Below are 12500 nucleotides of genomic sequence, written 5' to 3'. Positions count from 1 at the left end.
TTAAATTCAGCGGGTTGTCTCGCCTGATCTGAGGTCGACAGCGGATACATTCGCTTCCATCAACTTCCTGCACGACCGCGTGCGCTCGCCCTACCAAGTGCGCCCGCAACCCTGTACAGGGCCACTTCTTCACAAGGCTGGCAATCGGCTTCCCCGCTGCACGCGTGCGGCGCACAACCGGTGTGACGTGGAAGTGACGGGACACGTTCGTAAACCCATCGCGAACCGAGTACGACGCCCTACCAAGTGCGCCCGCAACCCTGTACAGGGTCACATCTTCACAAGGCTGGCAAGCGGCATTCCGCTGCGCGCGTGCGTCGTCCGAGCAGTTGCGTGATAAACGACCGTGTCGAAAGCCCAAACACCGCCGAGGCCAGTCGCCGCCGCCGCAAGGGCAGCCACGCAGCCTGGCGAGAGGCATCGTCTCGTGTAGCGTCGCCCCCGCCCCAACTGGAGTGGCCCAGTTTTTTGAACGGGACGGGAACTGCGAAGCACTTAGACCGACGGCGGACTACGACGAGAACGCCTTAAGCTTCGCCAACGTTTCGCCAACTCGTGCGGGAGACTTTTTCCGCTTCGCGGCAAGTCGTCGCGCCGTGCTCTCCGCATCAACCGCGTACGCAGCGAACCGCAAACGTCGGGCGCAGCCTCCTCACCTCCCTGCGCTTTGCGCGCGAACGTTCCCTGTTCGCGCGGCAAAGCCTGGAGGAGGCACGGCCCCGCAGCGTGTTCGAGCGCCCGGTCTACGGGACACCCTGCTTACTTCGAGGGCAACAAGCGCAACGCAAGGCTGCGATCTCGCGCACTTTGCGCACGGCTGGAGAAGCTTTGCTGGCCGGCTTTCGCTCCTCGTGTTTACCGTGCGTTAAAGTTGCGCGTCCGTGGCTCTCGCAGCTCTTGCGCGCCCGGTCGCAGAGAGGAGTACGCAACCTCGACCGCACTTTCCCTGCAGGCTTCCTTCCGACTCGAAGTCCTGCGGCGGTCTCAACGAGGTGCCACATCCTCAATGCAGTCGGTCGCCCCCGTTTCGGTTGGGCTCTGGCACGACGGTCGCCACCGTCTCGCCCTTGAGTGGCCGCTGTTGGCGCTCGCTGTGAGGTGTTCAGCGTGCTGTCCGTGTTGCCGACGCGGTCAAAACGAGTCGACGGCTCACGTTCCCTTGTGCGCCGAAGGCTCTCTTGATATGTGATCCGACCCTCAGACAGACGAAGCCAAGGGAAGACCCAAGGCCGCAATGTGCGTTCAAAGAATCAGTGCTCAGTGTGTCCTGCAATTCACACCAAGTCTCGCAGCTGGCTGCGTTCTTCATCGACCCGAGAACCGAGTGATCCACCGCTTAGAGTCGTGAAAAAGTGTTTGTTCAATTCCGTACAGTCAAAACCAAACGTTTCTGGCACTCGGCCAAACAGTGGCCAAGAAGGGCGCTTTTCAGCGCACGCTTGGACTCCAAAACTCTGCCGCGCCTTTTTCGGCTGCCGCAAATCGAGCAAACGGTGTGTTTCGGACGGCGTTTCGCTTCCGCTACTTGCGAGTGCTTTCGTGGTCCACCCCTCTATAAATACTCGGGAGGCGTCGAAGCCGGTTCTCCAAGCCGGACCCGTAGGTATCGTTGTGTGCTCGCTCTCATTGGCCCGCCTAACCAGAAAATGCCTGCGGTACACCCATTTGGATAAGAGTGCACGCAGATGCGGGCCTCGACGGCTACACATTTCCTCGGGCGGCCGCCTCCCGGCCTCCGTGGAGCGCGGGATGCACGGTCCCATCGACAAGCCTCTCCCGTTTTTACCGTGGCGTCGCGGTTCACCACGGCGGGCGGGTCGGTCTCCTCCGCATAAAAAGGGGGACCCCCGCTTTTTGTTCCACGAAATCGCACAAGCTTTTTTCGCATCCACGGTTTGCCACCGCACACCAAAATGCCGATCCGGCTGCCTACTTTAGCCAACAGGTGGAGCCAGGCGCGCCGTACTTGCGCGGCACTTCCCACGTCCACCGAAGTCGGTGCCAAGGACCACTTTCGGCGCCGGAGCCGCGTACGAGCCTACTCGAGGCGGAAGAACGAAGCCAGCAAGGGCCTGGCCGCAAGTGCGTTCAATTGTCGGGACGTCCAAGTCCCTCGTTCTTCCGTGCTTCCTCTTTCGGCAAGTCGTTGCGGCACCTTCCCAAAGCGCGCAGACCCGCTAATCGCGACGAGCGCGACGTGGCCGTGCCGCCTTTCCCTCGGCAGCAAGCAAAACGCCTGGCAACGTCGACGCTCCCCTAACCGCGATCTCGCACCGTGTTTCGTGTGGCGAATTCAAAAGCCGGCCGGCGCTGCTGCAACCATTACGGTCGGTACGCATACGCCGCGGAGGGCGGGACGGTCATCGGAGCGTGCGGTTCCTCCATCGAGTACTGCGCACCTCGGCCGTCGCATCGCCGTGCCATGACCGGCCGCGCGTCAACGCGAACCGGTGCCAGCGAGATCCCTCGCCTGCAAGAACCGACCGGCAGCCTCCGTCACCCGAGGACGCGGAGGCGCTTGCCGCGGACGGCGGGACGGTATGCACTGGTGCACAGCGGACCCGTCACATCGCCAGTTCCTTGACCGACCGCCGACGCTTGTGCCGTTCCTCTCGTACTTGGCAGTCGCCGCGCGATTGTCGGGTCTCGTTCTTGCACGCTCGAACGGTCGGGAGGGCACTCGGCTGGCGTTTCGGGAACGCGCAGCCTCGCCTTCTACCGACGTAACCACGACTCGCCGTTCGCGCTCCGCCGCTCCTGTTTACAGTACTAGGCGGTCCCGCAGCGGTCGGGTCGCGCATTTCGAGCGCTTCGAGCCACGGTGCAGTGGCGGGTCGAAAGCCGACCTATGAGTGCGTTGCGCCGTTTGTACCCGCGTCCGCCACCTGGCCGACCGTCCAAGGTCGCGGTGTTGGCGTCCGCTGGGCGCAACAATTTGTCACGGGGTGCCGCTCCACATTCAGGCAGCCCCGTGGGGAAAAGCCGACCCCGCGTCCAAACGGGGTCAGCGGCAGAAAGTGTCGGGCGCAGACGCAGCTGAGGCGCTCACCCTTCACAATCCGTTAATGATCCTTCCGCAGGTTCACCTACGGAAACCTTGTTACGACTTTTACTTCCTCTAAATGATCAAGTTTGGTCATCTTTCCAACAGACCGGCGCAACCGAAAGGCCGCGCCGGACATCGGTCCGAAGACCTCACTAAATCATTCAATCGGTAGTAGCGACGGGCGGTGTGTACAAAGGGCAGGGACGTAATCAACGCGAGCTTATGACTCGCGCTTACTGGGAATTCCTCGTTCAAGGGGAACAATTGCAAGCCCCTATCCCAATCACGAAAGAAGTTCCACGGGTTACCCAGTCTTTTCAGACAGGGATAAAGACACGCTGCTTCCTTCAGTGTAGCGCGCGTGCGGCCCCGGACATCTAAGGGCATCACAGACCTGTTATTGCTCTGTTTCGTGCGGCTAGGAGCCGCTTGTCCCTCTAAGAAGGTTGTAAGGTGCTGGGAACCCCGCACCTATTTAATAGGCTAGAGTCTCGTTCGTTATCGGAATTAACCAGACAAATCGCTCCACCAACTAAGAACGGCCATGCACCACCATCCACCGAATCAAGAAAGAGCTCTCAATCTGTCAATCCTCCCAGTGTCCGGGCCGGGTAAGTTTTCCCGTGTTGAGTCAAATTAAGCCGCAGGCTCCACTCCTGGTGGTGCCCTTCCGTCAATTCCTTTAAGTTTCAGCTTTGCAACCATACTTCCCCCGGAACCCAAATACTTTGGTTTCCCGGAAGCTGCCCGCCGAGTCATTTGAGTAACTCAGGCGGATCGCTGGTTGGCATCGTTTATGGTCAGAACTAGGGCGGTATCTGATCGCCTTCGAACCTCTGACTTTCGTTCTTGATCAATGAAAACATTCTTGGCAAATGCTTTCGCAGTAGTTCGTCTTGCGACGGTCCAAGAATTTCACCTCTAGCGCCGCAATACGAATGCCCCCGTCCGTCCCTCTTAATCATTACCTCGTATTCCAAAAACCAACAGAACAGAAACGAGGTCTTGTTCTATTATTCCATGCAAGTTTATTCAGGCGACTCGCCTGCGTTGAGCACTCTAATTTTTTCAAAGTAAAAGCACCGGCCATCTCGAGGCACACAATGAAGTGCACCAAGAAAGAACCGGCATGATGTTCAGTCCGAGCCGTCGCATCGGGTAGATGCACTACTCGTCTGGAACTGAGATCCAACTACGAGCTTTTTAACCGCAGCAGCTTTAGTATACGCTATTGGAGCTGGAATTACCGCGGCTGCTGGCACCAGACTTGCCCTCCAATTGATCCTCGTTAAAGGATTTAGAGTGTACTCATTTCAATTACGGGGCCTCAAAAGAGTCCCGTATTGTTATTTTTCGTCACTACCTCCCCGTGCCGGGAGTGGGTAATTTGCGCGCCTGCTGCCTTCCTTGGATGTGGTAGCCGTTTCTCAGGCTCCCTCTCCGGAATCGAACCCTGATTCTCCGTTACCCGTAACAACCATGGTAAGCAAGTAACCTACCATCGAAAGTTGATAAGGCAGACACTTGAAAGAAACGTCGCCGGCTCGTGGCCATGCGATCAGCACAAAGTTATCCAGAGTCACCACACAATACGGGCCGAAACCCGATCGATCTTGGTCTAATAAAAGCACCCGTTACCCAAAGGGCTCCAGGCTCACTGCATGTATTAGCTCTAGAATTGCCACAGTTATCCAAGTAGGAAGAAACGATCTAAGGAACCATAACTGATTTAATGAGCCATTCGCGGTTTCGCCTTATTTCGGCATGTACTTAGACATGCATGGCTTAATCTTTGAGACAAGCATATGATTACTGGCAGGATCAACCAGGTAATCGTTCGACTGCGCGTCCGTCCTCGCCCTCGGCGGGCCGGACGCAGTCTGTGTGCGGCGGAGGCCACCTTCAGGCGCCCCAACACGCTTATTTTGCACTCCGAGATGACGGCGTTCGAGCTCGCTACGGCACAACCTTCCCGAAAGACGAGTGGGAGCCGTGCGGCAAGAAGCACGTTCATGCTCGCTCTTTTTCGTTGCATCGACTCGGTCGCGCCGTGCGGGTTGCCCAAGCCCGCTGCACTGTCGGTGGACCGGCCGGAACTAGCAACGGAGCCGAGACTGCAAAGCCGCCAGACGACGGGTCACGCCCGCGTCTTCGGCGCTTTCGCATCTGAATCGCCCGAGGACGACACGGAACACACCTCGATATCGTGGTAAAACGGCACCGTCCGACAACCAGCCCCTAACGCATCAAGCGGATGAGGCTGCAGACGACTGCCGTGGATTCCCCTGGAGCAGACCCGAGGACACGCTTGACGAGGCCGAAGCCCGCCGCATATCAGACACCCGGTCGCTTTCGCGTACGCCGCTCACGAGAACCCCCACATAATAGCAGCGATAAGTACCCAGACCTCCTTGGGCCCTAATACGAGCGTACTCGAGAAAATTTCACCGCGGGTGTGCCCCGAAACGTGTGGCATGTTGAGCGTGCCACAAGTCTACGTCGCTCTCAAACCCGCCGAGGTCGTAGAATTTGCGACCCTACTCACGAAATTCCCACCGAGGATACGGCCGCAAACGTACCGCACCTTGGGTAGGCCACGAGTTTGTGCAACACTACGCTGACGGCACAGCACCGAGGTCGTGCGCGCACGCACGGGAAAATTCCGCCGCGGTTTCTGCCGAAAACGTGAGGCACCACGACTCTCCGCAAGTTCGCGTCGACTGCGAAAGACCGAAGTCGTGAACGACGTGTCCGCTACTCGCCGCCGACACGCTGGACACCAAACGTACAACGACTCGACGGCGTCGTAGAGGCCCACGACGCGGTTTTCCTTAACGACGTCTCGGCGTGGCACCGACAGGTTAGAACGGCCGACCAACGTTCCCTGTCCGCCGTTCGGCTCAGTCGAAGGGCTCGGCGACTTCGGCAACGCTGCGAAGCCGCACGGTGACGCACGCCATGTCCCCATTTTTTTTTTTCTTTCTGCGTCTGCCGGGGTGCCCCTATAATAGCAGCGATAAGCACCCAGACCGCCGTGGGTCGCTCGCCCCGGCTGACGTGGTTTTTCGTACTCCTGCGGCGGTCGCCGTCAAGCACGTCCAAATACGCTACTTTCGTGGGCGCATTCACGCTCTTTCGCTTCGCCGGAGTGCCAGCACTCACTCTGCCAAAAACGGCGAACATCCGAGCGGCGGTTCCCACTTTTGCGTCGGCGTCGCAAACCCCGCCCCGGCAGACGAGGTTTGCCGTACTCGTGCGACGGTGGCCGGCGGGCACGTCGAAAGACGCCGATATCGTGCGCGAATTGGCGCACCTTGGCTTCACCGGAGTGCCGCCACTGACTCCTCCAAAAACGGCGAAGATCCGAGCGGCGCTTCCCACTTTCGCATCGGCGTCCCGAACTCCGCCCCGGCTGACGCGGTTTACCGTACTCGTGCGACGGTCGCCGGCGAGCACGTGGAAAGACGCCGATATCGTGCCCGAATCGGCTCCGTTCGGCTTCGCCGGAGTGCCAGCACTGGCTCGGCGAAAGACGACGAACATCCGAGCGACGGTTCTCACTATTGCGTACGCGTCGCAAACCCCGCCCCGGCAGACGCACTTTGCCGTACTCGTGCGACGGTCGCCGGCGAGCACGTAGAAAGACGCCGATATCGTGCCGGAATCGGCCCCGTTTGGCTTCGCCGGAGTGCCAGCACTCACTCGGCCACAAACGGCGAACATCCGAGCGGCGGTTCCCACTTAGCCGTCGGCGTCCCGAACTCCGCCCCGGCAGACGCGGTTGCCGAGCTCGTGCGACTAGCGACCGCGAAGCCGTCTCGCGACGCCGCTTTCGTGCGCGGCTCCCACTGCGACCTGGGTCACCCGAGGTCGACGAGCAAAAAAGAATGTCGAAAAAAATTTTTTTTTTTTTTGCGTCTGCCGGGGTGCCCCTATAATAGCAGCGATAAGCACCCAGACCGCCATGGGTCGCTCGCCCCGGCTGACGTGGTTTTTCGTTTTCCTGCGGTGGTCGTCGTCAAGCACGTCCAAACACGCCACTTTCGTGGGCGCATTCGCGCTCTTTCGCTTCGCCGGAGTGCCAGCACTCACTCTGCCAAAAACGGCGAACATCCGAGCGGCGGTTCCCACTTTTGCGTCGGCGTCGCAAACCCCGCCCCGGCAGACGAGGTTTGCCGTACTCGTGCGACGGTGGCCGGCGGGCACGTCGAAAGACGCCGATATCGTGCGCGAATTGGCGCACCTTGGCTTCACCGGAGTGCCGCCACTGACTCCTCCAAAAACGGCGAAGATCCGAGCGGCGCTTCCCACTTTCGCATCGGCGTCCCGAACTCCGCCCCGGCTGACGCGGTTTACCGTACTCGTGCGACGGTCGCCGGCGAGCACGTGGAAAGACGCCGATATCGTGCCCGAATCGGCTCCGTTCGGCTTCGCCGGATTGCCAGCACTGGCTCGGCGAAAGACGACGAACATCCGAGCGACGGTTCTCACTATTGCGTACGCGTCGCAAACCCCGCCCCGGCAGACGCACTTTGCCGTACTCGTGCGACGGTCGCCGGCGAGCACGTAGAAAGACGCCGATATCGTGCCGGAATCGGCCCCGTTTGGCTTCGCCGGAGTGCCAGCACTCACTCGGCCACAAACGGCGAACATCCGAGCGGCGGTTCCCACTTAGCCGTCGGCGTCCCGAACTCCGCCCCGGCAGACGCGGTTGCCGAGCTCGTGCGACTAGCGACCGCGAAGCCGTCTCGCGACGCCGCTTTCGTGCGCGGCTCCCACTGCGACCTGGGTCACCCGAGGTCGACGAGCAAAAAAGAATGTCGAAAAAAATTTTTTTTTTTTTTTTGCGTCTGCCGGGGTGCCCCTATAATAGCAGCGATAAGCACCCAGACCGCCATGGGTCGCTCGCCCCGGCTGACGTGGTTTTTCGTTTTCCTGCGGTGGTCGTCGTCAAGCACGTCCAAACACGCCACTTTCGTGGGCGCATTCGCGCTCTTTCGCTTCGCCGGAGTGCCAGCACTCACTCTGCCAAAAACGGCGAACATCCTAGTGGCGGTTCCCACTTTTGCGTCGGCGTCGCCAACCCCGCCCCGGCATACGCGGTTTGCCGTACTCGTGCGGCGGTGGCCGGCGGGCACGTCGAAAGACACCGATATCGTGCGCGAGTCGATGCTTCTTGGTCTCGCAGGAGGGCCGCCACTCACTCCTGCAAAAACGGCGAAGATCCGAGCGGCGCTTCCCACTTTTTCGTCGGCGTCGCAAACCTCGCCCCGGCAGACGCGCTTTGCCGTACTCGTGCGACGGTCGCCGGCGAGCACGTCGAAATACGCCGATATCGTGCCCGAATCGGCCCCGTTTCGCTTCGCCGGAGTGCCAGCACTCGCTCGGCCAAAGACGACGAACATCCGAGCGACGGTTCCCACTATTGCGTACGCGTCGCGAACCCCGCCCCGGCAGACGCGGTTTGCCGTACTCGTGCGGCGGTGGCCGGCGGGCACGTCGAAAGACGCCGATATCGTGCACGAATTGGCGCTCCTTGGCTTCACCGGAGTGCCAGCACTCACTCGGCCAAAAACGGCGAACATCCGAGCAGCGGTACCCACTTAGCCGTCGGCATCCCGAACTCCGCGCCGGCTGACGCGGTTGCCGAGCTCGTGCGACTAGCGACCGCGAACGCGTCTCGCGACGCCGCTTTCGTGCGCGGCTCCCATTGCGACCTGGGTTACCCGAGCTCGACCAGCAAAAAAGAAGGTCGAAAATTTTTTTTTTTTTTTCTGCGTCTGCCGGGGTGCCCCTATAATAGCAGCGATAAGCACCCAGACCGCCGTGTGTCGCTCGCCCCGGCTGACGTGGTTTTTCGTACTCCTGCAGCGGTCGCCGTCACGCACGTCCAAATACGCCACTTTCGTGGGCGCATTCGCGCTCTTTCGCGTCGCCGGAGTGCCAGCACTCACTCTGCCAAAAACGGCCAACATCCGAGCGGCGGTTCCCACTTTTGCGTCGGCGTCGTAAACCCCGCCCCGGCAGACGCGGTTTGCCCTACTCGTGCGACGGTCGCCGGCGAGCGCGTCGAAAGACGCCGATATCGTGCGCTAATTGGCGCTCCCTGGCTTCTCCGGAGTGCCGCCACTCACTCCTCCAAAAACGGCGAAGATCCGAGCGGCGTTCTCCACTTTCGCATCGGCGTCCCGAACTCCGCCCGGGCTGACGCGGTTTACCGTACTCGTGCGACGGTCGCCGGCGGGCACGTCGAAAGACGCCGATATCGTGCCGTAATCGGCCCCGTTTGGCTTCGCCCGTGTGCCAGCACTCACTCGGCCAAAAACGGCGAACATCCGAGCAGCGTTTCCCACTTTCGCATCGGCGTCCCGAAGCCCGCCCCGGCAGACGCGGTTTGCCCTACTCGAGCGACGGTCGCCGGCGATCACGTCGAAAGGCGCCGAATTCGTGCACGAATCGATGCTTCTTGGTCTCGCAGGAGGGCCGCCACTCACTCCTGCAAAAACGGCGAAGATCCGAGTTGCGCTTCCCACTTTTTCGTCGGCGTCCCGAACTACGCCCCGGCTGACGCGGTTTACCGTACTCGTGCGACGGTCGCCGGCGGGCACTTCAAAATACGCCGATTTCGTGGGCGCATTCACGCTGTTTCGCTTCCCCGGAGTGCCAACACTCACTCTGCCGAAAGCGGCGATCATCCGAGCGGCGGTTCCCACTTTTGCGTCGGCTTCGCAAACGGCGCCCCGGCAGACGCGCTCGTGCGACGTACTCGTGCGACGGTCGCCGGCGAGCACGTCGAAAGACGCCGATATCGTGCTCGAATCGACCCCGTTTCGCTTCGCCGGAGTGCTGCCAGTCACGGCGCAGAAAACGGCGAACAAGTGTTTTTTTTTTTTTTTTCCTAGAATTTGTGTTATAGAAGGCACATTTGATATCGGACGATAATTTTCAACTTTATCACGCGCACCGATTTTCGTGTAGAGGTTTGCAAGTTTATGGGAATTTCTCCACTTGGAATAATGCGATTTAGTAGTACTACGAGAACTTCATGGATGTACTCAAGGGTACGGGGCAAGTCAGTTACGTCAACACCTGCAGATTTTTTACACTTCAAACTGAAAATTGTTGGTTGTGAGTCCTCGTGTGATATTAAAGGCCGATTCGCTAACACATAGAACAAAGAAAGAAAGGAAGAAAAAACGCCCGCGCTCGCTCAAGAAACCTGGGTTCGCAACAAGTGGCAACAACAAGCAACCGAGCGAGTGCGCCAAAACCCGTGGCGGCCGAACAAACGCGAAGTCCCAACCGCGTCAGCCGGGGCGGCACGGGACAGGAAAAATCACTTCAGCCGGGGCGGCGGGGCACCGAATAAACCTCGTCACCTCGTCGCAGGATAAAAGAGGAAACAAAAAGTCTAAACAGCGTCTGCTGGAGCGAATGCGTAATAAAACAACAACAACAACAAAAAAAAAAAACACCCGCGCTCAAGAAGTCTGCAATCACCACAAAAGGCGACTGTGACCGAGCAGCGTCAGCCGGGGCCGTGCGGAAACGGAAAAACCGCGACTACCGGGGCGTCGAGGCACCGAAAAATCCACTTCAGCCGCGGCGAAAAAAAAAAACAAAAAGAAAGACGGAGGGGGGGGGGGGAACCACGTCTGCCGGGGCGAAGGAAAAAAAAAAAACGCGTCTGCCGGGGCGAGCCCGGGTGCGGCACCACCGGGAAAACTGTGGCAAACAGACATGGCGATCGAGTGAGTGGGCCGCCAGCCAGGCTCAGCCAAAAAGTGCAAAGTCCGAACTGCGTCAGCCGGGGCGGCAAAAACCACGTCAGCCGGGGCGGCGCAAAAAACCGCGTCTGCCGGGGCGGCACGAAACCGCGTCAGCCGGGGCGGCGCGAAAACTGCGTCAGCCGGGGCGAAAGAAAAAAAAAAAAAAAACGCGTCTGCCGGGGCGAGCCCGGGTGCGGCACCACCGGGAAAACTGTGGCAAACAGACATGGCGATCGAGTGAGTGGGCCGCCAGCCAGGCACAGCCGAAAAGTGCAAAGTCCGAACCGTGTCAGCCGGGGCGGCAAAAAACCGCGTCAGCCGGGGCGGCGCAAAAAACCGCGTCTGCCGGGGCGGCACGAAACCGCGTCTGCCGGGGCGGCGCGAAAACTGCGTCAGCCGGGGCGAGCCCGGGTGCGGCACCACCGGGAAAACTGTGGCAAACAGACATGGCGATCGAGTGAGTGGGCCGCCAGCCAGGCTCAGCCAAAAAGTGCCAAGTCCGAACTGCGTCAGCCGGGGCGGCAAAAAACCGCGTCAGCCGGGGCGGCGCAAAAAACCGCGTCTGCCGGGGCGGCGCGAAAACCGCGTCTGCCGGGGCGGCGCGAAAACTGCGTCAGCCGGGGCGAAAGAAAAAAAAAAACGCGTCTGCCGGGGCGAGCCCGGGTGCGGCACCACCGGGAAAACTGTGGCAAACAGACATGGCGATCGAGTGAGTGGGCCGCCAGCAAGGCTCAGCCAAAAAGTGCTAAGTCCGAACTGCGTCAGCTGGGGCGGCAAAAAACCGCGTCTGCCGGGGCGGCACGAAACCGCGTCAGCCGGGGCGGCGCGAAAACCGCGTCTGCCGGGGCGGCACGAAACCGCGTCAGCCGGGGCGGCGCGAAAACTGCGTCAGCCGGGGCGAGCCCGGGTGCGGCACCACCGGGAAAACTGTGGCAAACAGACATGGCGATCGAGTGAGTGGGCCGCCAGCCAGGCACAGCCGAAAAGTGCTAAGTCCGAACTGCGTCAGCCGGGGCGGCAAAAACCGCGTCAGCCGGGGCGGCGCGAAAACCGCGTCTGCCGGGGCGGCACGAAACCGCGTCAGCCGGGGCGGCGCGAAAACTGCGTCAGCCGGGGCGAGCCCGGGTGCGGCACCACCGGGAAAACTGTGGCTAACAGACATGGCGATCGAGTGAGTGGGCCACCAGCCAGGCTCAGCCAAAAAGTGCTAAGTCCGAACTGCGTCAGCCGGGGCGGCAAAAACCGCGTCAGCCGGGGCGGCGCAAAAAACCGCGTCTGCCGGGGCGGCACGAAACCGCGTCAGCCGGGGCGGCGCGAAAACTGCGTCAGCCGGGGCGAAAGAAAAAAAAAAAACGCGTCTGCCGGGGCGAGCCCGGGTGCGGCACCACCGGGAAAACTGTGGCAAACAGACATGGCGATCGAGTGAGTGGGCCGCCAGCCAGGCACAGCCGAAAAGTGCCAAGTCCGAACTGCGTCAGCCGGGGCGGCAAAAAACCGCGTCAGCCGGGGCGGCGCAAAAAACCGCGTCTGCCGGGGCGGCACGAAACCGCGTCAGCCGGGGCGGCGCGAAAACTGCGTCAGCCGGGGCGAGCCCGGGTGCGGCACCACCGGGAAAACTGTGGCAAACAGACATGGCGATCGAGTGAGTGGGCCGCCAGCCAGGCTCAGCCAAAAAGTGCCAAGTC

At 60.7% G+C, this 12500-nt stretch overlaps 2 non-coding genes and 1 pseudogene across 2 annotated transcripts; all 3 read right to left on the bottom strand.

Annotated features, from left to right (window-relative positions):
* LOC142794837 (large subunit ribosomal RNA) overlaps positions 1–37 on the bottom strand; it is an 8216-nt pseudogene extending 8179 nt beyond the window's left edge.
* Positions 38–1191: 1154 nt separating this feature from the next.
* LOC142794835 (5.8S ribosomal RNA) lies at positions 1192–1344 on the bottom strand. The gene has a single exon (XR_012892657.1). It is a non-coding gene; the product is annotated as a 5.8S ribosomal RNA (ribosomal RNA).
* A 1719-nt stretch (positions 1345–3063) lies between these two features.
* LOC142794839 (small subunit ribosomal RNA) lies at positions 3064–4878 on the bottom strand. Its single transcript, XR_012892660.1, has one exon. It is a non-coding gene; the product is annotated as a small subunit ribosomal RNA (ribosomal RNA).
* Positions 4879–12500: the final 7622 nt, after the last annotated feature.

Source organism: Rhipicephalus microplus, unplaced genomic scaffold (genome assembly GCF_043290135.1).
Source record: "Rhipicephalus microplus isolate Deutch F79 unplaced genomic scaffold, USDA_Rmic scaffold_510, whole genome shotgun sequence".
In the NCBI taxonomy this organism is placed as follows: Eukaryota; Metazoa; Arthropoda; class Arachnida; order Ixodida; family Ixodidae; genus Rhipicephalus; species Rhipicephalus microplus.
Note: the sequence above shows the minus strand (reverse complement) of the source record. Positions and strands in the feature narration are given on the sequence as shown.